We start from the raw sequence: 25872 nt of genomic DNA, 5'->3' as shown, positions 1-25872 counted from the left end.
AATTAAAAAAAATAAGTAAGTAAGTAAATAAATAAATAAATAGGAAAAGGACTTGAATGGACATTTCTCCAAAGATTACCATTAAGTACATGAAAAGATGCTCAATATCACTAATCACTTGGGAAATGCAAATAAAAACCACAGTAAGGTACTACTTCAGATTCATTAGGATTGCCATTATCAAGAAACAGAATAAAATCGATTAAAGATCTCAAATAAGCAGCATAACTTTATGACTAAGGGAAGTATAATATTTAAAACAAAAGTTAGTGGAAAAAATAAGAAGAAACAAAACAGAGAGTAAGTGTTTACAAAGGATGTGGAGCATTTGGACCCCTTGTACACTGCAGGTAGGAATGTAAAGTGGTGACAGCACTGTGGAAAACTGTATTGACGGTTCCTCCAGAAATTAAGTGTGGAAGTACGATGATTTAGAAATTCCATTTCTGAGTATGTACCCAAGTTAATTGAAATCAGGGACTCCTAACAGATATTTGTGTATCCACATTCACAGCAGCATTATTAACAATAGCCAATAGGTGGAGACAACCTAAATGTCCACCCATGGATGAAAGGATAAACAAAATATGGTATATACATATAGTGGAATATTCTTTAGTCTTAAAAGGAAGGAAATTCTGGCACGTGCTGTAACATGGATGAATATTGAAAACACTATGGTAAGCGAAATAATTTTCCTCCTGCTGCAGATTTTAAATCATTTTCTAGCCTCCTGTAATTTCTACCTTTTATTTTATTTTATTTTTTAATGTTTTTTTAATTTTTTATTTTTGAAGGAGAGAGACAGAGCATGAGCGGGGTAGGAGCAGAGAGACAGGGAGACACAGAATTCGAGACAGGCTCCAGACTCTGAGCCCTCAGCACAGAGCCCAATGCGGGGCTCAAACCCACAAACTGTGAGATCATGACCTGAGCCCAAGCCGGACGCCCAACTGACTGAGCCACCCAGGTGCCCCTTTACCTTTTAGAGAATATGTTCGAAATGAAAGGATCAGGTAACCACACTGAACTGGAAAGTCTGAAAGTTCTGGAAAGTTCTGAATGTATCAACTTTCTGTTATTTTTTCCCACATGATAAACATATAGAGTAAATGTAGAGTTGAAACAATAGATATTCTTTACTTTTATCAAGTTGCTCCTCTTCTTCCCTTTGCCCCCTGCCTCCCCTCTGTACTCCTGTTGAGGTTCCCTCCTGTACCTGTCTCAGTGCCTGTGATGAGGATCAAGTGATCTCGTGTACATGAACCCCAGTAATAAAAAAAATAGATGGCCCCAGACATCTAAGGCTGCTACTGTGAAGTAATAAAACTAATTCCTTAAACCATAAAATCCACTTAAAATCCATAATATACCACATACCCATGTTTCCTTGCACTCACATTTCTATATCCATCTTTGCACACACATGTATGATCTACAGAGAAGAAAGTTGTATCGCCCTGGGGATAGCTGTGTGTAAGGCACACTAATACACACTTCCCTGAGTCTTATTGAATCCTCCTAATAACACCATGCAATCCTGAATGTCATCCTCATTTTGCAGGTGAGGAGCTCAGAGAGGTAAAGCAATGGTCATGCTGCTTCTTCCACTGGATGTGATCCCAGCACCATGGTCCCAGCTACCGTTACCATGGAGTTCCGCTGAGCCCCAAATACTAAAATCTTGAACAGAAGTGTATGGGTTTCCATGCTGGGTTTTACTTTCCTAGGTTCTGTTTTGTTTTGTTTTTTTCCTTTCAGGAGCTACTGGCAATGTTGCTCAGTCTTCCTGTACATGGAGAAAAACAACCTTAGACTCCCATCTCCATTCAAATATTATTACAAATAATGTGCTCTCTAGGATTCGGGCTTCCTGAAAATTCACCTGTGAGGAACTTTGAGAAAATAAAAAAGGAGATCATATTTTGGGACCAGATCTATAAAGAATGCCCCTTCTTTGGAATTAATTCAACAAAAAGTTAACCCTTTGCTTCATTTTACAGCAGGAAACAGCCTGTTTAGTGTTGGTTTTTCTGAAGGCCTCTGGCCCTTCCTTTGTCTACAGAGGGTCATAAAGGCAGGTGCAAGCAGGGAGTCAGAGAGCAGACAAAACTGACCTTTAAAGTTTTGTTTCAGGCCAGTGTGTATGACTCCCAAAAGCATACTGACTAACACAAATAACTTTCAACCTCTGCCCTCCTCACTTGTGTCCTGTCTTTGTGGATAAGGCATTCATCTTTGGCCATGACACATCTTTTTAAGAGGGAGAGACTGTGTATTGGGTTATTATGACGATTGTGACCTTCTTCTGTGACCTGTTATTTTTCTCCACACAATGAACATACTGAGTAGATGCAGATTTAAAATAATATATATTGTTATTTACTCTAACAAGTCCGTAGTGTTTCCTTCTCACCTTACCTCCCGTGTCTTTACCAAGCTGTGTTTTTACCTTTGTATTTTGTTTAGTTCTTTAGAACCTAGATATGGGGCCAGAGGTAGGATGAGAGAGATAAATACGTAATTCCCTGGACATTCAGTATTTATGAGATACTAACCACGTGCTCAGTGCTGTCATAGGTACTGGAGGAAGGTGGAAAGAATGTATGCAATGGCAGCCTGTGAAGATCTTGCTTCTGAAACAGAAAAGCCTTGCCCACACACAGATTCTTGCTTTGTTCACTCCAGCTTTCCTGCAGTAACAAAAACACCCCCAAGTCTCAGTGGTTTACAGCACTTCTTGCTATGGGCTATGGTGCTTCTCCAATGTACCCTCTCATTTCAGAACCCGGGCTAAAGGAGCACCTCCCATTCAGGACATGCCATTCTCTTGACAAAGTGCAGAAGAAAGACAGATGGAGGCATCTCCAGATTCTTCTCAAAACCTCTGCTTGAACACAGAATGCATTATGATGTCACTGCTTCACATCTCATTGGTCAAGCATATCACATGCAGAGCCCAAAGTCATAGGGGAGTGATGCACTCACTACAGATGGGGACCTGCATGTCACAAGGAATAGGGCCCTGTAGGAAGGTGATGGTAAAAAAAAAAAATGTGAGTAATATAAGCTATCACATCCAGAAAATTCTCATAACGTAATTGAACTGTAGTGGGTGGCACTGATGATAAACATGCTACAGGCAGAGACTCATAATGACAGGTGAGAGCAAGGAGAAACTGGAAAGGCAGGAAAAACTAGAAGACAGAGAAAACAGAAAAGAGGCAATGAAAACTTGGATTTTCTTCAGCTAAGCATAGCATCATGGATGGAGGGATGAGGAAGAAGCTCAGGTGAACATGTCACTTTTTTGCTGCCTAGCATCTATTCAGTCCCTTCCTAATATCACTTCGAATTGCATTTGGGAAGTATCTCTTTTTATTTGTGGGACTGTAAGAAAGAATGGTGGGGGCCTCCAGAGTCTTCTTCACTCACTCATTCCCTTTTGTCACTGAGAAGTCAACTGGTCACCACCTACTTTTGACCCATTGGACTCTTTATTAGGACCTTAAATGATGAATAGTTTGCTTTCAGGACATGAGAAGGAGCAATGGCTGATTTATTTCCCACACTGTGGCCATGCTATCATACCCAGAAAGCTCCTTCCCTCTGTTCCTGTCCTTTCTCTTGTCCTGGTCTCCACCCTTCCCATACAGTTTGGGAGGATCCCCTTTACAATGAAGTTAACCAGAATGGTTTCTGCAGCATGTGACCCAAAGGGTGCTGATTGATACAAGGCCATAGATATCATGGGAAAACAAAACTCTATTCCTTCACAGTGTTTGTCATTGAAAATCAGGGGGAAAAACATTTATTACAGCACATGAATGAGGGTGTTAAGTGGCTTGTCCCAGGTCACTTGGTGGCAAAACTACATCTGTTGTGTGAGAGCCCCCCAGTGTGCTGGAGCTCCTTTCCCATCTCCATGAGTAGGACTGAGCCTGCTCTAGGAATCAAGGAGGCGGTGTGGAAGGGAGGCATTCTAGAATGGCTTGGGATGGTTCTGGATGGAGTGGAGAATATGCTAACTAGAACAGGAAAAGGGGATTGGTGCAGGATGATGAATGACATGGGCCAGAAAGATTCAGGAAAAAAATTTGGAGTGATACTTACAAAGGAATTAGAATAAAATGGATCATAATTATGCTAGAATGTTAAATGAAAGAGAAACAAGACATTTAATCTAACATGTTTTATTCTAATAGAATGAAAAACTTATGTACACAAGAGTTTGAAATGACTTGGGTAAAAGTATGAGTGACTTTTTTTCTTTGTTCTACTTTTATGTGGTATCTTATTCTTCTTTAACGGGCATGAATCACTTTTATAAAATGAGGATAAATTCTTTGAAAATTAAAAATGCTCAAGAGTAAACAACAGAAATCTAGGGATGCAACATATTTATAAACAAAATGCTTTGTGCAGTTAACCTCCTGATGATTTACATGTTTGCCATTTCTCTCAGAGAGATGAGGGCCCACATCTGCTTAATATCATCTCTTCCACTTGGTGCAAAGCTTTGGCTAATATCTGCCAGAATTGGGATGGGTTAAGAAATTCACCTGGATAAAAAAATACCACCTGGATATTTTCAGCTCTCTCTATACAATGCTTTCTTTATTTATGTGCCTCAGTAACAGCTTGTAGCACCTTCATAATGCCAGTGAGGGATACAGCTGTTCCTAAATTTAAGAATGGAGAGACACAAAGGCTTCTGAAGCCTGTGCTGTGGTCTCCCTTTGACTAGAAAGAATATGAGGGAACAATGTGTGTGTTGGCAGAGAGAGGTATTATGAAACAGCCACTAGAAAGCCAAGCTGAGACAACCTTCCCTTGCTCCTTATGACTTGCAAAACAATCTCTAATAGCTGCTATGGAAAAGGAGGCAGGGCCATTTAGGATGACAGCCAAACACCTGCAGATCTTTGAGATTATACCACATTCTATGGTTGTGGATGAAAGTTTGGCCACTTTGCTTTCATTTTTTTTTCATGTCACTCATGAATTATATTTTCTGAGAGTGCTTTGAATTTCCACTGACTTGCAAATAAGTGTTTCACCTGAGATTAACACTGCATCTTTTTGACAGCTGTAGACTTCTTTCTTCAAGAACTTTTGTACTCTGAAAATTGATGGATTATACCAAGGAAAGCAACCTAGGAATATCAAAGTAGGAGAACATTAGTATATAGAAAGTGACCATGTTTCTCATATTCCCTGTGAAGCAAGATGCTCTAATACACCAGTCTCTAATCCCCATGCAGGGGATGTCTAACATGCACTAGGTGTATCCCTTTCCAACCCCAGACCCATGCAGGCACCCATGCATTGCAACTCTCTTTGTTACTAAGCCAGAACTAGCCTCATCATGAAATGGTTCTAGGTTGTTACTACCAAGAGACCAAGAATTGAAACTCTTTTATATGCCTGACTTCTCTACAGTTGTTAAACCTACCTGCAAAGGGGAGGCTCCAAGTGGCAGAAAACTGCTAGTTGTTTGTCAACATTGGATCTTTCTTAGAGGTGCAAACATGGCTCCAACTCCCTTGTAAGGTCCATGGCTGTGTGTAACTAAATTCTGTCCAATGGGACACAAGCAGAAAGGATGCCATTTTTCTCCTGGAGGGGCAGAAGGAGGTCTTTTCCTCCTCACTGGCCAAGAGCTATAAACTAAAGCAGCTCCTATGCTCCCGGAGATGATAGCTGGGCTTGAGGATGGAAAACTGCTTACCTGGACAGTACATCTTACTCTGGATCATTAATTTAAACAGAAATAAGCTTCCACCTCATATCAGTCACTGTACTTGTGGTCTCTTTGTACGGTGCCTTAGCCTGCACCTCTACAAACGCATACAGCCAATGAGAGAGCCCCCTTCCCTGCTTCCCTTGTGCTCTGTTCCAGACAGCCTTCCAAGATCTTGAGACTGCAGAAAATAAAACACAGTCATTTCTTATGAAAATATGCTGCTTTGGAATGAAGAGCTAAAAATAAGTGAGTGTAAGTAAGTAATAATTCAGGAAAAGAGGAAAATGTTGACTCCATTCCTGCTTTGACCTGCACGTGGGCCAGGAGTTTGAAGGAAAAACACAGCCATCACTAAACAAAGAAGTGGGGAGCCCGATACCCTGAGTACCTGCAAGTTTGTCATTTGCACAAGAATTTGCAGGTGATTTCTTTTTCTGATTAAATGCTGTCTAACCAGAAGTTACTTTTTAACACAAACTTTTGTTATTTGACTGTTTTTATTCTTGCCCCTCTAATTTTGTTTACTGACCCTCATGGCAACAACTTTCCTTGATATTGGAGAACGTGAGTGTCCTGAAGTCCTCACTCTGATAGACACTGAAAGATGGACATAAGGCTGGATTCATGACTCTTTAAAATTTATTTTTTAAAAATTCACTTATGGGGCACCTGGGTGGCTCAGTAGGGTGAGTCTGACTTTCGATTTCAGCTCAGGTCGTGATCTCATGGTTTTTGGGTTCAGGTCCCATGTCAGGCTCTGTGCTGACAGCAGGTCACCTGCTTGGGATTCTCTCTCTCTCTGCTCCTCCCCGCTCGTGCTGTCTCTGTCTCTCTCTCAAAATAAATAAACTTAAAAAAATCCACTTATAGCCCCTGATACTACTTTTTGTGAGTGGAGGAGCCTCAGAATGACAGACTGCGGTGAAGACTCCCTTCCCCGAAGAGGATGAGGGAAACAGGACATTCATCTAAATGTGAACAGTGTTCCTTTTGCCATTATTGATTTCTTGTCAACAAGACAACAATCTATATAAATTTGTCACGTTTTCTAACACCTGCTTTTTGGACAACAAAGAATTGCTCACATTTTTTTTTAAAGCCCAGCTGGGAGAGAAACAATGGAGAGTGAATGGGAGACAACCACATGACTTCTCCTAATGATGGGTGCTTGCCTCACCAGGGACTCCAGGCAAGCAGAAGCTCCTGTTGTTTTCTGTTTCTTCATGCAAATGGCTCAATGGTGATGCAAGAGAAAGTATCACTGCCCATCTGGTGGAACACAATTCTTGTTGAATGAGAAAAAGAGAAAGAGTTGGTTGCCTTCCCCCACCCCATGCCCTTTGTGCTAACTATGCAAGAAGCTAGAAAGTCTTACCTAGAATCTGACATCTGAGTAAAACCTCAAAAGTCAATAATGTGACCCAAACCTGAACCTTCACAAACAAGTTTCCAAAGCCCAGCTGAGAAGAAAGGGCAGGTGCACTATTTGATTGCATTTCTTTTTGCCACAAAAGATCCTACTTGTTTCAAGTCACTCTATTTGAAGTGCACTTTTCCTGTTGTTTTAATTTGCGTGTGTGTGCAAACCTCCTGAGAACAAGGACTCCCATTGGTGCATTCCTGTCCCAGAGGCTTAATCTTGATGTCCCTGGCTTGTACCCTCTCCTTTCTTCATCCCATTCCCTGCCAGTGCTTCCTGAGATCATCTTCCAGATCACTTACCTGCTCTCAAAATCCTCACCTCAGGTCCTCTTCCTGGGCAGCCCTAGGATCTCTCTCTCTCTCTCTCTCTCTCTCACACACACACACACACACAGAACACACACAGGTACATTTTAAAAAAAAACTCAGAGCACAAGAGCAGCTATGTGAAAAATCCAATTTTATTTTCAGTGACAACTATTAATTTCAGCCCCCATTCCATTTGGTGTCTCCAGGAAATTAGGGCTAACTCAGCACCCCCACTCATGCCCCCTGGGAGTGTGTGTAGTTTAGGAGCCCCTAGCCCTATACCTTCTACTGCTCCCACATCCTGTTAGGGTAAAGTTTATACCAATAGGGATTTGGGGTTCTGTGAAGCTAGGTGCATCAGAATTTAAAGTTTGTGGCTGTTGAATACATGCTCTTGAGGTTTCAGAGGTCAAGTCTATGTTTTTATCCCAGTGCATATCATTTATTCTTCTTGAGAGCTGAAACCAAAGGGATTGATTTCCTGACATCTGTTAAACAATACCGAACCTGGTGCACTTTCCCCAGGCCTCTGTTGCATTTTCTACTCCTAGAAGATAAGACCCTAAACCAACTAGATTATTAATTAAGACTAATGCTTGTGGGGCACCTGGGCGGCTCAATTGGTTAAGCGTCCGACTCTTGATTTTTGGCTCAGGTCATGATCTCACAGTTCGTGAGTTCAAGCCCCACATGGGGCTCTGTGCTGACAGTGCAGAACCTCTTGGGATTATCTATCTCTCCCCATCTCTCTCCTCTGACTCCACTTGCACGCACTTGCACGCACACACACACTCTCTCTCAAAATAAATAGAAACTTAAAAAAAAAAAGACTAATGATTGTTCATCAGGACTCACTTTAAAGTCCCTCACTTTGCTGTGCTCACTAATGCAAAGTTGTCATATCATAAACTGCCCACCCAGGCTCCAAAACCCCACAGATACCTTCCCATGACTTTGCCATTCTGAGACATGGTCAAAACTCTCAAGGCTGCTTTCTTGAAGGACATGGTCCAGAACTCTGAAGTTTGCTTGGTCAACAGATTTTTTTGGGTGATCTCCGGGGAAGTTAGCTGTAGATCATCCTTCTTGCTACATGGCAGTGAGTCAATACACAGCCCTATCCATGGGAAATAATCATCTCTGTACAGAAGTCAGTGATTTATAAAAGGACAAAAGAGAGAAGGAAGAAGGGCAAAATCATGAACTGAAGAAGCAACACTTTAAATTTTTTAATGTTTTTATTTATTTTTGAGAGAGAGAGAGACAGACAGAGCATGAGTGGTGGGGGGGAGGCAAAGAGATAAGGAGACACAGAATCCAAAGCAGGCTCTAGGCTCTGAGCTGCCCTCGCAGAGCCCGACACAGGGCCTGAACCCACGAACCATGAGATTATGGCCTGAGCTGAAACCAGACATTCAACCGACTGAACCACCCAGGCGCCCCTGAAAAATAACACTTTTATGGACAAAAGGGAATAAATAAGTAGCAAAACACTAAAAGTAACCCAACTTCAGAGTCTCTAAAGCCCACCTGTCTGCTACCCTCTTAGGGCACACTGACATCAGGCTGGTGAGAGCAAAGTCTGGTGAGCAAGACGGGATGGAGATGTCTGTGGGCATGTCTAAGACTGCACTAAGTCAATCGAGATAGAGAGTCATTACAGAGCTGGCAAGTCCTAAAGCCTGAATTTACTTTGTGTGGAGGTGGCTCTGCTGATAGTAGGTAACAGGGCCTCTGTAGAAGTCCATGACCAAAGACACGGGAGATCATCAGGAGGCAGTGTACTGCTGTAGCTTCTTTCGGAAGTGGATCATTCCCACCCCCACCCCAAATCCAACAACATGTCAGCATGCACACATCCCCTTTTGTACAATGAACACCAGGACACCAGGCATCAGTCTTGGTCATAGAGTCAATGTGGTGTGTGCATTTTATATTTAAAATTCACATAGTTTGGGGATGCCTGGGTGGCTCAGTTGGTTAAGCATCTGACTCTTGATTTTAGCTCAGGTTGTGATCTCACAGTTTCATGAGTTCGAGCCCCACGTTGGGCTCTGAGCTGACAGCACAGAGTCTGTTTGAGATTTTCTCTCCCTCTTTCTCTCTCTCTGCCTGTTCCCTGCTCATGCTCTGCCTCTCTCAAAATAAATAAATAAACTTAATTTTTTTTTAAATTAAATTCACATAGCTTTATCTCAACAAAGCAGCAGTTAGGATGTCATCCTACATTCCCTAATTTCCCCCAGCCCCCTGATTCTCAAATGTTGGTGGGCAGAAAAATCTCTTGGCATTTCCAGACTCCCTTGTTGGAGATCAGATGAGTGCATCTGGAATGGGGCCCATGAATCTGTATGTTTAACAGTCCGTAGGTGAAGGAACTCCCGGGGAGAATACAACTGAGGCTAAAGTAATATGTTTCTGAACAGGGCCGACCTTACATCCAAGCTCTGATCCTGGCTGGCTGTGTGGCCTTGGGCAAGTAACTCAAACTCTCTGTTCTTCATCCACAAAGTGGAGATCTTGGTGCCCACTCCTCATGTTTATTCAGGCTAGTAACAGTGAGGCACTTACAAGTGCATTTGTGCTTGTGTTTGGTATATATTTATTGTCCAGGAGCTCTGGCTCCTGGCTCTGGCTTTGAGCAGAGCTATGTCTACAAGGAGCAAATAAGGTATTTGAAGTCCTCAGGGCATTTGGCACCACAGAGGGCAAGTACTTGTGGCTTGAGGAGGAGAGCTCCAAGAGGGCTGGTCTTGAAAATGCTGGTCTTTCAACTCAGTCCCACTTCTCAGGCATCTGGCAGCTCAAAATTACTGATGGACAACAGCACCATGAATTGGGCTGGGATGTGTTCCATAAGCACCAGCCAGGTGCAGTCTTGATTCAGGCTCTCTGAGTGGCAGATCCTATGCCTGGGGTCCTAGTGGGAGTAGCTTGTCAAGGACATGCTCCCACAAGAACCGGGAAAGGAGTGGGGAGCAGGACAGGAAGGGAAGAGAGCCAAGCGAGAGTGTGCTCTCAGGTGAGCCCCCAACCTCAGCCTGATCCCCCAGGGACTCCAGATTATAAATGACACTTCAGAGGGCTTTTTTGCCAAGTAGGTGAGTGGCCATCTCTCCCTACTTTCTTTCTTTCCTTTTATTAATGTTTATTTATTTTTGAGAGAGAGAGAGCGGGAGCAGGAGGAGGGACAGAGAGAGAGAGGGAGACACAGAACCCGAAGCAGGCTCCAGGCTCTCAGATGTCAGCACACAGCCTGACATGGGGCCCCAAACCCACGGACCCTGAGATCATGACCTGAGCCGAAGTCAGACACTTAACTGACTAAGCCACCCAGGCGCCACATCTCTCACGACTTTCAAGATGATCCAGTGCTGGTAAAAGGGACCCAAGGGGTTCTAGCCAGATGTCAGGACTGACGGTTCACTACAGATGCCATCCCAGGAGCTTTGTGTCCACACCTGGGGCTTCTGCCCCATCACCATCCATGGATTCTGACTACTTGAGTGGATGGCCCATCTTAGTCTTCGAAATGGGGACCAGGATGGGGACCCCATAACTCATAAACTCATATGAACAATAAAAAATACTTGAAACGTGAGGAGCCTGGGTGGCTCTGTCAGTTAAGCGTCCAACTTCGGCACAAGTCATGATCTCATGGTTTGAGCCCTGAGTCTGGCTCTGTGCTGACAGCTCAGAACTTGGAGCCTGCTTTGGATTCTGTGTCTCCCTCTCTCTCTGCCCCTCCCCTGCTTGGTCTCTCCTTCGCTGGCTCACTCTCTTTCTCTTTCTCTATCTCAGTCTCTCAAAAATAAATTAAAAAACATTTAAAAAATACTTGCAATGTGAAGACCATTGTGAATCATTATATTATTATACCCATGGTATAGTAATTTTTTACTATTTTTTTGAGCTACATGGACACAGTCAGCCAGTTTCATGTGTCTGAGCCTGCCCAGCAGTTATGAAATAGAAGTCACCATTCATTGAAGTGTTGTTATGTGCCAGGTAGCCCTCCAGACCCCTTATATTAATAACTCAATCCTCAAACAGTCTGTGACTTAACATTATCATTAGCCCTGTTGAGGGGATATCGTCAATAATAATAATAAATATCTTGGCCAAGGTCACAAAACCTAACATTTCAACTCAAGTTCAATCCCAGAAGTCAGGATTTCAACCCAAGTCTGTTTCATGAACCTGGCCGAGTCTACCACGCTGCTCTCAGTATTTGTTTATTTTTTTTAAGTTTCTTTGTCTACTTATTTATTTATCTAGAGCATGAGCAGGAGAGGGGCAGAGAGAGATGAAGAGAGAGAATCCCAAACAAGCTCCACACTGTCAGCACAGAGCCCCACATGAGTTCTATCTCACCAACTGTGAGATCATGACCTGAAGTTGAAATCAAGAGTTAGACACTTAACCAACTGAGCCACCCAGGCATCCCCAGTATTTGGTTATTTACATGACTCTGGGAGCCTCAGAAGTAGCAGCACTTTCCTGTTCACTCTAGTATCCCCAGCATCTGACAGAAAAATTAGACATTCATACACATTTGGAAAAGGAAAAGAATCATTTTTAAAAACACCTTGAAACACTTCAGTCTATGGTTTCACCTGGACTAGAACAAGCCCAACAACTACAGCAAATTATGAAAACCCAGCCTTAGCAACTCATTTGGTCAAAAGGGACTGAGTGCCCACTGCATCCCTGGCATCATGCAATGAACAATGGTGAAATCGAATACTTTTCTCCCAACCCAGATTAAGCTTAACAGGCTGAGCAGGGCTGTCTACTCTGAAGGCTCCTGGCTGCTCCCTGTGTGATCTGCCTCAGACCCTTTGCCCTCCTGGTGTGCCAGGAGCTCTGACATTGACAAAAAAGAGACCCAAGTCCATCCTCTGGCCTTTAGCATATTAACAAGGGAGCTCCATTCCTCCTTGGGTCCCCTCCCCCTCTCCCCTTCTTCCCCTGTAATTATAACAGGTTAATATCTCAAATTTATGGTGAGAAAAAAATGTGCCAGCACGGATAGTGTTTCAGAACTAATTGTGAGTCACCGGATCAGGTTTCTAAAAGTTGAATGCACTGTGGAAAATATTCTCTGACCACCGAGAATTAGAATCACTTCCTGTGTGACTCCTCTGTGACTTATAGCTTGTAACTGTTAACTATTTCTAAGGGAAGGAATTTGCTTCAAATTGTTTTTCTTTTTCTCCATTTTCGTTTTCCAATGTATCGACAAAACCACCATGGTGTATTTTTGTTTAAGAAGAAATAATATAAAAACATTCTCCTCTGTTCTCCTTTTGAGTTTGGTGAGTAATTATGGTGATGAATAATTTTCCATTCTCAGATAAGGATGAAAAGGACTCTTCCTTTCACATCCTGCTCCTGAAGTACAGGTCTGGAGGCAACAGGGAGTGAGTGGGGTTTCAGAATTCCCAGGGGCAGACAGCCGGTCTCTGGCTCAAGGTCTCCACCCCTGAGCCTCCATTCCTTATCTATGTTGTCTCCCAAGCTGAGACATTTCTCAAAGTGAAAAGGACACTCTTAGAATTACCCTGGGTTAGCTAGAAGCTGGATTGTCTCAGGTAAACCTTGCTCTGATGTCACCATGGTCCCAGGGAAACATAAGATTCCTCCCAGCTAAAACATCCAAAATTACAGGCATTTGGACCCCTACTGTGTGTCCCACAAGGGCCCAAGTAAGCTCCATGAGCCATCATTAGCTATCAAGCTTTAGCAGTAAAGGAGAAATGAACTCTGTAGGGGACATATCCAATTCCGATTTAAATTTAATCTGTGTGGTCAATTATTTGTATAATAATGGAGGAAAATAAAGACTATTTCACCAAAGTCAACTCTGTAATTTTAGAGCCTTTAAGACATTTGAAAATGCCTTGTGCAATTATGTGGCGCTTAATACTCAGATAATGGAACAATGAAAGATGTATGTTTGCATTTTGTAAAATTAAACTGTATGCAGTTATTTATCTTTTACCTTAATTGTTTGAGCTTGTTTCTAATGTAAACTGTTGTAATTTTAAATAAATACAATAGAAAAAACTTTCATAGGTATCAAGAATCCAGAGTAAATTTACTTTGCAAATAGGCTTTGTAGGTATGTTTTATGCTGAGGATCTTAAACTGACACTTTCATTCAAAAATCTTTTGAATTACTCACTGTTTGCCTCTCTGAGGTCAGATGGATTTTGAGGAGGCTGGATTTCACAATGGAGTTTGGGTGACTTCATCTTATTCCAAGTCTTGGAATATGGGAAATGTACAAAATTGGTGTGCTGGAAGGTTGGAAGTACATTCTGGATTGATGTTCATGCTTTCATTTTTTATGTTCTTCTTTCATTCCTGGGTCCAATTTGGTCTCCTTTCTGGTCAGATTTCTCATCTGCTTCCACTTTTCTAGCTTGATATATTTATTATAAAAAGTTGTAAGTATCTGGGGGTGGGGGATGAGAGAATTTATAGTATATGAATACATTTTCTAATATTTAATATGGTCAATATGAGCCAAATATACTATTGTTTGAATTCCAATGTTGTGGGTCTTTCTGATGTGATTGTCATACCATGACAACAAATACTTGTATGATAAATAAAGACAGAAGGTAAAGCAGAAATGATTCCCCTTGGACTTCAGAGCATTGCAGGATGATGCTCAAGCACATCTTGATCGATATTTTATAACTTCAATGTCACTGAGTCACTACAGCACAGAGCTTAGAAATATAAACTTTGAAACTTGATACACATTCCAGCTCTGCCATTTACTCACTGTGCAACCTCAGGCATGTCACCTGAACCCTCTGAACCTCAGTTTCCTTATCTGAAAAATAAGAATTGTAATCATACCCAAGTCTTGGAGGAAGGGGTTGTTTGTTTCATTTAGTGAGATTTGAACATATCAATATATATATTTTTTTCATTTTATTTTTTGAGAGGGAGAAAGAGAGAGTAAGTGCACACATGCGAGCAGGGGAGAGGGAGAGACAGAATCCCAAGCAGGCTCCACACTCAGCATGAAGCTTTATGCAGGTCTCTATCCCTTGACCATGAGATCATAACCTGAGCAGAAATCAAGAGTTGGATGCTCAGTTGACTGAGCCACCCAGGCACCCCTGAATGTATCAATATATTTTTAAATTAACAGTACCCAACACAGATTAAGCCTTCTATGGGTTATGCATCGGGTAAAGTTTTATTTTGGAATAATTTCAGATTTACAGAAAAGGTGTAAAAAATGTACAGAGAACTATAAATTTTTCTCTCTACTTGTCAATATTTGACATCTTTGGATATCATTATTAGTTTTCTATTGCTATGTAACTACCTATCATAAATTTAGCAACTTAAACCAGTGCACATTTATTGTCTCACAATTTTCAGGGGTCAAGGGTCCATATACAAATCTACTACTGGGTTCTCTGCTTAGGGTCTTGTTCTCGTTTTCAGAGTTCTCTTCCAAGCTTGCTTGTTGTTGGCAGAATGCAATTCACTCCATTGTGGGACTGAGGGACCTATTTTCTTGCTACATATCAGATGGGGATCATGCTTAGCTCCTAGAGGCCTCCTGTCATTTTCTGCCATGTGAGCTTCCCACAGCATGTCAATTTGACCTCCAATAGAAGAGTATTTCTCTGAAGGTTCACCTTTAGTTAAAGGGTTCACCTGATTAGGTCAGGCCCACCCAGGGGAATTTCCCTTTTGATTAACTCAGAGTTAACTCATAGTCTGTCTAATCATGAGAGTGGTTTCCATCATACTCACAGGCTCTGCCAAGACTTAAGGAGAGGCAATTATATAGGCATGTACAACAGAATTTGAGAATCCTAGGGATTATCTTAAAATTCTGCCAAATGTATATTTTTCCCTGAATAAGAGTAAGACAGACATAATTTGTCATCATCCCTAAATACTTGAGGATCTTTTTCTGTGATGAAAGATGTTATCTTACAAAACTACAATATAATTGTTAAAATCAGAAAATTAAAATTGACAAAATCATCTGCTTTAGAGACCTTACTTGTCTATTGCAAATTATCCCCAAATTGTCTTTTATACTAAAGAGAAACAAAAATCTAGTCCACGATACAACCCACATGTTGCATTTATTTGCCATGGTTCTTTAGTCTCCTTTAATCTGGAATATTTCTCTAGTCTTTAATTGTTTTTAATGACCTTGACACTTTTGAAGAAAACAGCCTAGTTATTTTGGGGGTTGATACTTTTTCATAATTAGATTTAACGGATACATTTTTGCCAGGAAAATGGTAGCAGTGATGTTCTGTCCTTAGATTATCATATCAAGAGGCAACTATGTTAGTCGGTCCAATTATTGATGATATGGTTATTTGATCATATGGTTAAGATGGCGTCTGCCAGGTTAGTTACCATACAGTTAGTTTCCACATAATTAGATGAGCATTATACAGGAGTAAAGAGTTAAGAGGAACAAAGAAACACAATAAACTTTCACATATCGTGCACGGGCTTCAAAGCATGTTGAGGGTTAGCCAGTAAACAAGTCTAAGTACGGCTGTCTGTTAAGCAACAATATCCTTGTCTTTCAAGGGTTCTACTGCTGGGTCATGCAACTTTTTCCTATATCAAAATTGTCTCCCTCTCTGGGAATGATTCTCAACACAATATCATCACATCTTACTTTGTTTCATCAGAGACTACGTTCAGGGTTTTAATCTCCTCACTCTCCTCTTGGAATGGCTCCAACCTGGCCTCTGTCTTCATCACAGCACTAAGAATAAGACAAGTCATGTCAAGGTCACCACCAATCTCTATGACACTAAATCCAATGGATGTATCTCTGTCTCCATCATTTTTGAGCCTTCAATGGCATCCAACACAGTCAGCCACAATCTTCTTGAAATGTCCCCACACCAGCATTCTCTGACAACATATACTATGGGTTTCCTCTTGTTTTGCTAGCTGTTTCTCTGGAGTCTCTTGAAGTCTTAGATATTCTCCATGGGGACCACTGGACTGACATGGTTCTGCTCCATGTGGTAAGTCATCCTCCAGCAGGCCAGCCCAGGTGTGTGTCCATGGCAGTAGCCCAGGTCCCAAAAGAGGGAATCACAGCATGTGGTGTCTTAAGGTCTAGGCTCAGTTCTGACCCTCATACATTTCTGCCACGCTTCCTAGGCCACGGTGAGTCACAGGGGACATTGTATAGGTCAGCCTTGATTCAAGGGGAAGGGAAATAGATTTCATATCCTGATAGGATGAGCTGCAAAATCTCATTGCAGAGTATGTAAATACAGGGAGTTGGGGAGAATTGGAACCATTTTTGCAATTAATCACTGAATCCACTAACAATAGCCCTGGATGAGAATGGCCCTAACTATACTTCCCGCTGCTTCTGTATTTTTGGTCAGGTGTAGTTCATGGTTCCTACAGATTTTGACATACACTCAGATATTCTCATGCCCTTTTTTTTTTTGCACCCACCATTCCTCCCCCCCCCCAGTTTTATTGAGACATAATTGACATATAACGCTATATTAGTTTCTGGTGTACAACATAATGATTCAATATTTGTATATATTGGGAAACGATCACCACAATAAGTCTAATTAATATCCATCACCACAACATAGTTACACATTTTTTTCCTTGTGATGAGAACTTTCAAGACCTATTCCCTTTGCAACTTTCAAACATATAAGATAGTATTAACTATAGTAACTACACTGTGCTTGACATCCCCAGGACTCCTTTAGCTTATAACCAAAGGTTCATACCTTTTGACTACCTCCACCCTCTTCCCTCACCTCCTACCCTGGCCTCATACAACCGCCCATCTGTAAGTTCTATGAGTTCAGTGCTCTTAACTGTCACGTACAAGTGAGATCATACAGTGTTTGTCTTTCTCTGTCTGACTCTTTTCACTCTCATGTGCCTTCTGATAAAGACCTTGGCTTCTCCCACACTTGTCCATGGAAATTTCCTGCTGACCCTGACCTCTGTGGATTTCTGTTTCTGCCAGCTCTGTATTATATTAGGTTGTAAGGTTATCAAATGATGTGGGGAGGAAACTTAGAGGGAGGGGCACCTTGTTGATACCCAGCAGAGCCATACGATTGATCATAGAGTTCACTTCTCCTACATCAGAATTTTCTAATTTCACCCTATTAGCTCCAGCTCAAGTCATTCACTTCCTTTGTCATATTTATCAGTCCTAAGACATAAAATAAAATAAAATAAAATAAAATAAAATAAAATAAAATAAAATATTTGGGGTGTTTTTCCTTTGGTTGAGAAACCGTCTGACCCTCTACTATTTATTCTTTGAAAAGACAGATTCACATTTTTTTTTTTAATTTTTTTTTTCAACATTTTTTAATTTATTTTTGGGACAGAGAGAGACAGAGCATGAACGGGGGAGGGGCAGAGAGAGAGGGAGACACAGAATCGGAAACAGGCTCCAGGCTCCGAGCCATCAGCCCAGAGCCTGACGCGGGGCTCGAACTCACGGACCGCGAGATCGTGACCTGGCTGAAGTCGGACGCTTAACCGACTGCGCCACCCAGGCGCCCCAAGACAGATTCACATTTACAAACCAAATGAAATTAGAAATGTAGTCTTTTTTCTTCAATGTTGTGCTAAAAGGAAGTTCAACCAAACTGGACACATTTTTGGAGATAGGCTTACTTGCCATGTCTTTTCTATTTATCGTGGCATCCGTGAAGGCTGTGAAACCCACTGGGGCATATATATTCCTTCTAAGCATATCATTGGAATCACCTGGGTTGCTTAGAAATAATCATGGCTTGTCACCACCCCAAGGGATTCCAAGGGTCAGAATCACCTGTGTCTGGATAGAACACAATTATCTGTACTTTTCAAAATCTCTTCAGCCCCTGGAATTTTGATGATCAACAGGATTTGAATGAATGCTGCTTGAATTATCCCTCAACCAAAGCCCACCTAAATGCCATACAGGTGGAATGACTCCTTGTTCCTTTTTAAAAATGTTTTATTTATTTATTTTGAGACAGAGCAGGGGGAGGGATCAGAGACCAGAGAGAGAGAGAGAGAATCCCAAGCAGGCTTTGCACCATCAGTGCAGAGCCTGACATGGTGCTCGATCACATGAACCATGAGATCATGACCCGAGTTGAAATCAAGAGTAGGCCACTTAACAGATTGAACCATCCAGGCATCCCATTCCTTGTTCCTTTTAAATAAGTCAGAGAATAATGTCCAGAGTATCAGGCATGGTGACTTAGATTCTGCATCATGTATTCTCTGGGTAATGTTTCAGTCCAGCTCACCTTGATTTGTTTAGAGAATTAATCATGACCACATTGGTGACCCTCTGCCCTAGTAGAATTGAAAATTAGGAGGTGGGCTACTCTATAGGTTCAGGATAATAAGATTTCTTGTCATTCTACAGGAGATGAAAGGAGGTAGTCTTCTACCTTTGGAAGCAGATGGGGCAGACTGTCACAAAGAAATGATGGAGCTTTGATCCCAGGCATCATGAAAAGTGTTCTATGGGCATCCGTGCAAAGGGAAAGAAACAAGTGGGATGTGATGCACAAGATCAAGTACTCTGTTAATAGTGCAAGATTCAAAAAGCTTTTGGCTTTAGGGTCTTATGTGAACAAGTCTCTTTCAACAGACAGGAAATATGTCAGTGCAGTTGTACCAGACTTAAAAAAAATGAGGGTAGGGGGCCTGGGTGGCTCAGTTGGTTAAGTGTCTGACTCTTGGTTTCAGCTCAGGTCATGATCTCACTGTTCATGAGTTCAAGCCCCGCATTGGGCTCTGCACTGAAGGCATGGAGCCTGCTTAGGATTCTGTTTTCCTATTTGTGCCCCTCCCCTTCGCTATCTCTCTCTCTCTCTCTCAAAAATAAATAAATAAACTTAAAAAAATGAGGGTAGCATGTAAAATATGCAAGCCATTTTGTCAGAAAGAGGGAACTAAAACTCTACATTTTGATGTGCTTTTGTGTGTGCCACAAAAACTTGAAAATTTACATAAGAAACTAAGAATATGAATTACCCAGTTAGAAGTGTGAAGTCTTGATAGGGGTGGACAAGAATGGGACAGAGATATTTTTATTCTATCTCTTTTGGCATTTTTCTGGTTTCCAAACCATGTGATTTTAGTGCTTATTCAAAAATTTAATAATACTAGTCTTATCTATTGAGAAAATACCTAAAGAGACAGTTCCTGTGAAGTCAGCAAAATGTTTACATTAATTGTGTTTTATCAATCACCGCAGCATTTTTGTATGTTTGAAACAGAGTAGTGCAGATTAGCTCAAGACATATCTCACCAGGCTATGGCTGATGCTAGGAGCACATATGGATTCATGAGCCCATCTTAATGATTCCTTCACATGCCATGTTCCAGGGGAACCCTGGTCTCCGGAATGCCCAACTCACCTGACATTCCTGGGCCACTCTCCTCTCCATAAAGCCAAGTGTCGGACAGATTTACAGCTTAATATCCTTAATGTTGAAACCTTATAATACTTGTAACAGAGCTAGTGAGATGCTTAAAAAGAGCTCAGAACATTTGTTTCCTCCTTTCTCCCCCAGGGCATGGCGACTAGCTGGTCTCCCTTGGCTATATTGCACCTGTGGAGAGAAAGGATGGCTTTCATTATTCTCCTTGTGCTGGTGTGTCCTGTGCTTTCTGATATGTTAATATTTCCACAAAAAGCAGGTTGTAGCTCAATGTTTTGGGCAAACATAATCCCATCAGCCACTGTCCCTCCTTTAGCGGCCACATCAGCCCTTTGCCATATCATCCTGCCTTCTTAGCACCCACAGGCCACAGTGCTGAGTGTTATGAAGGCAGCCTAGCCTTTACTTACAGACCCATCTGGAACATCACAGGCACCTTCACAGATTAAAAAGCCTTAGAGTAAAATAACTTTCTTAGCTTCATTTGAACCAGCATCTCCAAATTCACTTTCTACTCAAGTCTTTTTTCAAAGAACACTTGCAAGTACCCCAAGAAGCTCTGACCTAAATATTATTAACCTCCTCCAAGGAGACTGGGCCCTGCCCAGTCCTGCTCCTTACTTCCCATGGACCCTCAAATCCCAGGAGCAGCAGACTTTCTCTGCAGTACAAAACACATCCTTAACTCGGTAAGTATTCCCTTCCTCCTGTCTGACGCACTTTGTAGAATATAAAGGTGGTGGGTCACACTTGAATAACAAGGACAGAGGCAAACCTTTAAAGCCAAAACCTCCCCTCAGGAAAAACAAAACAAAACAAAACAAACAAACAACAAACAAAACAGTGGAAGAAACAGAAATCTGACTCTGGTTGCCTATCATTTAAAGATTCCAACGAGCTTTCTTCTGTTTGAGGGAAAAGCTCAAGCCTTGCTAAAAGTCTATGATATGTCAATACACGCTTTCAAAAGAAACCACTGTGCTTTTGACCACAATTGCTTCCATCTTGGCCGTGTAAAAAGCCAAACGATACCTTTTTTTTTCCTTCTACTAAACCAATGGGAAACATTCCAGCTGGGTCCGCTTGCTCTGACCTCTGTGAAGGGCAAGCAGCCCTGTCCCTGTCACTTGTGCCTGTTGCCCTTGTAATGGATGGTGGTGAAAACCCCAGGCTGGCTGTGTCTAGACAATACAACTGAGCCAGCTGGGGAATGAGCAAGTCAGCACTGCCCATTGCTTAGCAAAGTACCAGTGCATCCCTCCACCTGAGCTTCTGTGGTGCATCAGTTTGGTTGTTTAAATGACTAAAATTATTCAGTGGTCCCTGTTCCGGTTGGCTAAAAATGCCCTCCATTCAAGGAATGTACTGTGTGGTTTGCCACATTTGGGATTCTCAGCCTCTTTGGGGATGCTATCTTTAGCCTCAAACCTCACATCCATTCAGTGCTGTTAAGCAGATCTCCAGGGTGTAGGTGACAGTTCAAGCAAGGGTATTTTCAGATCTATTAATACCCCTTGGTCACCAAGTGGCATTTGTTTCCCATATATTTCCATGAAACAGAACAGCAAGGGCCAAGTTTTCTCTGGCTTATGAAAAGGGGCTCACTCTACTGAGACTGTTTGCCTAAGTTAAAGTTAAAAACCCAATGGGTTTCTCGGTCCTGCTCGGATGAATTCATCCCCGGATGAATTTTTGATGAACTGGGAAATCACATCCTTGAGGCAGGGAAGGGGGTGAAGTGAGAATTTAAGCCAGAACTCTGTGTATGCAGGGGAATGCACATGAGGATGTGGGGGAGGGGGGTGTTTTATTTCTACAAGTCTGTTTAACGGGTAGGTCTAATGGGGAAGAAGGAGGACACTACTAAGCCTTCCAGTTGATCCTGATTTTTCATGAGAACCATCACACAGGAGCAGTGAACCCTCCCTTTCTGAGAACAGCCACCAGGTTATTCCACTCATGACCTAGTGCTTCTAGAAATACCACGGTCTTGGAAGCAGGTAGACTTCTCTGCTGGTTGCCGACAGTACCAATTTGGGGTGGTTAATTTGGCTTCTGTTTCACACTCCTTATATGTACAGATGAGACTCCACGTGAAGATTGAGTGCTAAATGTTATATTGCATATCTAAGAGCAAAACATCTGGCGCAAAATGATCTTTCCATACCTCTTCTCCCCTCCCTCTCCCTCCCTACCCTCTCCCCCCCCCACTGCCCTCTTCTCCCCTTTCCTCATCTTTCCCTCCTCCCTCCTTTCTTACCTCCCTTCTCCCTTTGCTTCCAGCCTGCCCAATCCATGTCACTTGTCTGTAGTCTGTAGTGGTCTGAGAAGGTCACTATGGAGGGGATTTCAGAGAAAACTGGTAGCATCTGCCCAATCCCTGACTCCACAGAGTGGCCATCGATCTGTGGAACACAGTAGGATTCAGTTTTGTTTTTTGAGTTTAGAAATCCAAGGGCAGAAACCCAGCTGTCCAGGGACTGGAGGAGACTGTCCTGATGAAATGCCACCCAATGTGGCTGTGCTCTCCTCTCCGTTAGATGGCGCCATTTTACTGCAGTGCAGCCATGAGAATCCTTGCTCCATTTCAATTAGTATTCCTTGTGCAAAAATAAGAAAATTCCTTCATTATGCTGGTGGCTGGTGGCAATGTGATAATTAAGGTGGTGCACCAGCATCTCTATTATAAACTCCATTTCTCACATAGGGTTGCAGCTCAGCAATAAAAACTTGCTAGCAAGGTCTTAACCTTAGGACATTTCAAGATAAACATTGGATTTAGCTTTTAGAGGGTCTGTCTTCTTCCTAATTATATATGTCAAGTGTCATCCAAGAAATTTTTTTTCTCCATGTTACCACAAAGGAATTATGACTTTATGTAGGATTTTGATATTCTCAGCAAGGTATCAGTTTGTGTTAAAATAAAATGCAAAATGTGAAAGATATTTCGATAGAAAATTGAGAGCAACATAATCTTTTGAATTTTGAGATTTGGGCCCCCAAAGATGGGTTGTGCTTAATCATTTCTATCACCTCCTCCTTTTGTTTTGTTTCTGGGCAAATCTAACAATGAGGCAAACCTAACTAACTTCTGAGACCATCAGAACATTCCTTTGGGAATTACCTAAATAATCCTTTCATTTCCTTGCTACACTTTTTCAGTAGCAACGTGATCATGGAATTAATGCAGAGGTGACTTCACACTCTCAGCCACTCCATGGGACAGGAAAGGTGTCTGGCAGTTACAATCCACGTGCACCCAAGGCAAGACTCCTGGATATTTTCAGAGCAATCCCCATTTCAGATATCCTGTCCACTTATTAAGCATGGTAGCAAATCATGTATACTCTCTTTTGGTCACAAAAATACCTGGTCAGATAAACATCTGGACCGAAAGGGGTTTCCAATCTATTGAACGATACCCGTACATTTTCACCCCCTCCGCCTACATGAGCCACCCCAAGTAAAATCTCTGACCAATGATGGATTTCTACTACCTGTACGGACGCTTCTTGCTTTAAAATGATTGACAATTGGAAGTTACTTAAGTGTTTTCTATTTAATTTTCTGAGAGAACGCCATTAAAAATTTGTGAATTAACATAAATGAGTAAAATCCTAGGTTTTAATCATTGATAAGGTTTCTCTGCTCTATATTCACTTTGTGTGATCAGAATAAAATGTTTTGGGGAGACTGGCTGGCTCAGGTTGGTAGTGTGTGCAACTCCTGATCTTGGGGTAGTGAGTCAGAGCCCCACGTTGGGCACAGAGTTTACTTAAAACAAAACCAAACTAAAGTATAAAATTCATCAACAAAAAAAGAACAAAATGTTTCAGGTGCACATTTGAACTGATTCACATAGAATGATATCTGAATGTTTGATACTAACCTTGATGCTAGCTGTTATAGATGTTAAATGAGAACAATTTGCTTGACTGAAGAGACTCAGACTTGGGACTAGAATAAAGCAGGTTACTGTTACAAGAAGAAATGTTCTAGAATTTGTGCCTCTGAAGAGCCCCAATGCATTCCAAGAGAGGTCATGCATCCTGGTGTTGGAGGTGAGACCAGAAGGGAGACTATGTAGGGGCACTTGGGTGGCTCAGTCAGTTGAGTGTCTGACTTCTGCTCAGGTCATGATCTCGTGGTTTGTCAATTTGAGCTCCACATTGGACTCACTGCTGTCAGCACAGAGTCTGCTCTGGATCCTCTGATCTCCATTCTCTCTGCTCCTCCCCCACTCATGCTTTCACTCTCTCTTCAAAAAAACAAGAAGAAGAAGAGAGAGAAAGGGAGATTATACAGTGTCACTGAGGACTTTGCAAGGTGCTAAACAGAGAAACTGAGCGTGAGTGGACAGAGCTGAATGTCTTTTGTCTTCCATGATATGGGGTGCTCCTAAACTAATATCACCTCTTATCTTTTCACTTCCTGTCAAATAGTAAGTTTGGATTTGCTTTTAAAATTTTTTTTCAATCTCAAAGTTTGGCCTCAACTTGAATTGCAGATGACTCATAGAGAAAGACATTGAGGTGTAGGGGTGTGGAGGTGATTACTCTGAGTGGCAGGTAGACCCCAAAGCCTTGTAGTGGGATCCAGAGTGAGTTAGGGGTTCCCTAAGATGAGCAGGGAGGTTGTCTGTGGCTTAGTGGCCTTTATTTGAGGTAAGGGATAGAATTTTGTACACTCTGTTGTGATTATAAGACACAGTTTTTTCTCACAACCCCAATTTCAAGCCAATAATGTGTCTGGTCAACTCTCAATTTTCCATGATTATAGACACAAGGATCAATCAATGACTATACCTCTCAGAGAGTACAGAAGATTTGAACTTGAACTTTCTGGAAGTGTCAACCCCTGCTAAAAACCAGAGTGAATTTATTGATTTTTTTCCTCCTGGGCACCTTCTGGTACATGTACAAATGAGCAGAACCAAGAATGAAAGAGAGAAGAGAAGGACAGGAAACACATACAATTTGTTGTCTCTGCTAGTCTCTGTAGTTACATTGAAAAAAAAAATGTTCACACATGACTCATAAGAATGAGAGTAGAATTACTTTTGTGTAACTGATATGGACGATGGAAAACAACTCTTTTGTCTCTCTGGTATTGGTTTCAGACCACAGTGTCTATTTACAGAGATAAAGAGAGAAAGAGGGAAAGAGAGAGAGAGAGAGAGAGAGAGAGAGAGAGAGAGAAAGGAAGGGAGAGAGTGAAGCAAGCAAACTAGATTTTGAAATGTTAGCTTTATTGAAAATCAAGGTGGATGACCAGGAAGTTTCAACTGGGTAAAACTTGGCAAAAGGAAGGTGGGAACAGAGTAGAAGCAGGGTTGTAGTGACAGGGATGTCCAGAGAAAGTGGGGGTTAGTTAGGTATATGAAGAAGGATGATTGAGTCCAGGTTGCTGCACTGCAGTGAATGGCTAGGAAGAACATGGCAGCTGTCACTCATAGGTCAGCTAGGAAAATCCTGAGAGGGGAAAAATGTATTGCTAAGAGGCTTTTGGGGATAAACTGTTATTCAAGTAAGTAAGCTGAAATAGAAACTAGGAGACCTACTGACATTTCAGAGTTTAAGTGGCTACAGATAGAGTAATTTTCACCTGAAAACATTGATGTGAAAAAGTGGAACCATTGTTGGAGACTGTACAAGGTGATTTTATAACCAAACAATGTCTATTGCTAAATTTACCTGAACCCTTAAGTTCTTGAGGATAAAACAAAATGAATTGTTCCCAACTTCACAGTGGTGAAGTGGTCTCAAATAATAGAAACAAACAAACAAACAAACAAACATGTAGTCCAGAAATGGACTTGACCCCCTTCTTTGCCAAACTCCTATTCATCCTTCAAGACCCAACTCTACATGTCTCACTCCTTCTGTGAAAGCATATTCAGTTCTTTTCTCATACCCAATCTTCCTTCTGCAGCATTTT

The 25872-nt window shown here is 41.8% G+C and overlaps 1 long non-coding RNA gene across 1 annotated transcript; it reads left to right on the top strand.

Annotated features, from left to right (window-relative positions):
* The first annotated feature begins 2986 nt into the window (after positions 1 to 2986).
* On the top strand, positions 2987 to 23418 carry LOC131486234 (uncharacterized). The gene is made up of 2 exons (XR_009249254.1): positions 2987 to 3162; positions 23098 to 23418. It is a non-coding gene; the product is annotated as an uncharacterized LOC131486234 (long non-coding RNA).
* The last annotated feature ends 2454 nt before the right edge of the window (positions 23419 to 25872 follow it).

This window comes from Neofelis nebulosa, chromosome 9, assembly GCF_028018385.1.
Source record: "Neofelis nebulosa isolate mNeoNeb1 chromosome 9, mNeoNeb1.pri, whole genome shotgun sequence".
NCBI lineage: Eukaryota > Metazoa > Chordata > Mammalia > Carnivora > Felidae > Neofelis > Neofelis nebulosa.
This window is presented reverse-complemented; position numbering and strand designations above follow the sequence as displayed.